Source organism: Electrona antarctica, assembly GCF_951216825.1.
Source record: "Electrona antarctica genome assembly, chromosome: 7".
Classification (NCBI taxonomy): Eukaryota; Metazoa; Chordata; class Actinopteri; order Myctophiformes; family Myctophidae; genus Electrona; species Electrona antarctica.
The window spans coordinates 22,516,716-22,519,601 of NC_136812.1; positions in this window are offsets into that span (position 1 = coordinate 22,516,716).

Consider the following 2,886-nt stretch of genomic DNA (forward strand, 5'->3'; position numbering starts at 1 on the left):
CTCCTTTCAAATCTGTATTTGATTTCCCCTTTACATTGTTTAAGATATTTTTGGGGCTTTTTGCCTTTATTGATAGATATACAGGAAACAGGGAGATAGATGGGGGGGAAGACATGCAGCAAATGTCGTCGGGATCGGGACTCGAACCTGCGACACACTGTCAGGCTGGATTACCAGCCTGGGTGCCTGGACTGCTAGGCCGACCCGGGCCTCCCCTTTACATTGTTAATAAGAATTGATTGATTGATTGATTGAATACTTTATTAATAGTTTGCAAAAAAGGGTACAGTGGTACATATGTATACAAAAGGTGCTAAAAGGATAACCCAAAAAAGTACAAATTGCATTGAGGTCCTGTGTATTCAATTCATCGAGACATTTAAAGACAAACAATAAGTATGTTGGTGTATAGTTGCTGTTGTGTTGGGAAACACCAACCATCCTGTCTTCTTGCTCTCTTTTTCCAGTAACTACCTATCTGACCACATAATTTGGTCAAAGTGTGTCGAACCAGTTGGTGTGGTGTCCTGGCATCTGTCTTTGTTCGCCGTACTGCTGGTCATGGGTTTGAGCCAGATGGTGCTATGTGCCGTCCAGGTGATAAACGGCCTGCTGGGAGCCCTGTGTGGGGACTGCTGCGGTGCAGGGGTCAGTATAATTTAGATTTACTTTAAATTATGTCCAAGCTTAGGTTGATTTGGTTTTATTTTTATCATGACAAAATGTATTTGGCACACCTTGAATGATGTTGAATGATGGCTGTGTTTAATATCAGTGAAGATAGTGACACATAATTAAGAAAATTTAAATATGATCTATCACTTGATTTGTAATACATTTGGGATGTAAAGTAATCCAAAATGCACTTAAAATAATCCAATGACACCCTTGGATTTGTTTTCTGTGAAAATAGCCGGTTATCACTTCTATTTTGAAAGTAATTTTTCAAAGCTGTCCATATTTTGTGTCTTTTAGAGTCCTGATGCAGCCTGAGCAATTCCTTCTACCACATGTTGGAAGGCTGGAGCTACTGTACATTTCGTCTTCCATTTATCCTGAAGTTAATTAGAAGATGGGACTTATTCCTCCTGCATCTCTTCTGTCCAAATATGTCTGTTGCAGTTAGCAAAGATTTATATGTTTTCTCATATGTATGCAGTAATACAATTTTAGATTGTACACATCAATTCACTGTATCTGACATTGTATATTTAATGATATGGTCTGGTTTGGGGTAATTGAATTAGGCTTTAAGTAGCACTAGCATGTGACAAACTATGGGTTATTCTGATTCTGAACCCATTCCAAGCATTATTTTTGCATGAAAAACACCCCTTGTGCTAAATTCGGCCATAGCCACTTGCCCAAATGTGATCATCTCATCACATTTGTGAAGACGGCTATGGCCGAGCATCTCTTGAGTCTGACCCAGGCCAGAGTTATACACAATACAAAATATAACTCTAGTGGCAGTCAGCAGCCCGACCAATTCAGAACACAATGTAGAAGACATATGTCTATATATTAACATTACAGCAGCCAGCAGCAGTTAGGCACATCATCAGATCATAATACAATCTGCATCACCTTCCACGATCATGACGTGAACCTTCTCCTCCTCCAACAACTCGATAACGTTCTCATGTTAGTTTGTTACTTATTTTCTGAGCCATGCAAATAAACAACAACCCGCACTGACCGGAGACAGAGAGATTCATGCGTTCCGCCGCTCCCGTGCGTAAAGCTAAACCAGAAACAGGACAGTCATTGCGTCAGCATGGATGTAGCCTCGGAAACCCAGACGTTTTATTTCCAGCACGGAGGTGGGGGGGATATCGTTTGGGGATAAAGTTTGCACGCTTCTACCTGTTACTTCTCTGACAGCGCAGTTCAACTTCAGCCAGTCAATAGTGGGACACCGCTGAGAGCCACATACACAGCTGCAGTTAGGTTCTTAATTAAGGGCGCGTTCTGAATGCAAAGCAAACTAATAGGCGAATAGGCGAATAGCCTAATAGGCGAATAGCCTAATAGGCTCCGGTGCGCTATGCAAAGGGAAATAATGACTTCTGTCCGTGACAATAATCAATGCTACAGTTTGAATTATGTACACACGCACACATAGAGCAAAAAATATGATATTGGGAAAACAATTGATTTTTATTTTATTTTTTTCAACTTTCGACTTCTCCTAATCAGAATCGACTTGTGTTTATCAAATCGATGCATCAATTTTTTTTGTGCCCTATTGGGGAGTAATTTTATACATTGTGAGTGTTGTATCTGGAACCACAATTCACATTAATAATAGCATAAATAACTGTTTTAAGTTGTCTCTCTTAAAATGAGAGACTTAACTTCTGCTCTGACCAACACTTAGTTGGGGCAGCTGCAGGGGTCCCTGTATGCTAAATAGATCAGCTCGCTGATAGCAGCACTGTGCTTCCTGTGACCACACCTAATATGGAGATATCTTGGACCATTTTGGTCTGGGTGTCAAACGACTGTCTGTTTGAGCCTATTCACATGTGTATTCTGCTTCTTTATAAACTAGCCAGAACTGTCTGTATGTGTGTTAGTCTCCGGAAGCCGTGAGGTTGAAAGCTAGTAGCCCCTAGTTTCCATGCGCTGACAATAGTTGGAAATGACACGTCCACCAGGGGGAAACCTTGACCAGGCTATGGTGAGTATGCCAGTAAGGCCATATTGGGTCTATTCAAAGGTGCTGATAACAGATGATTTCGCCTATTCAATACAGAGATAACGGTCGAATCCGCTGCTGAAGTATGGCCGGGCTCAGGGCTCATGGCTGATATGTTGTACTCTGCAAATAAATGGAACTCCGGAACAACCTTCATTTGCCTGTCTGCCGTCGACTTCATTCTC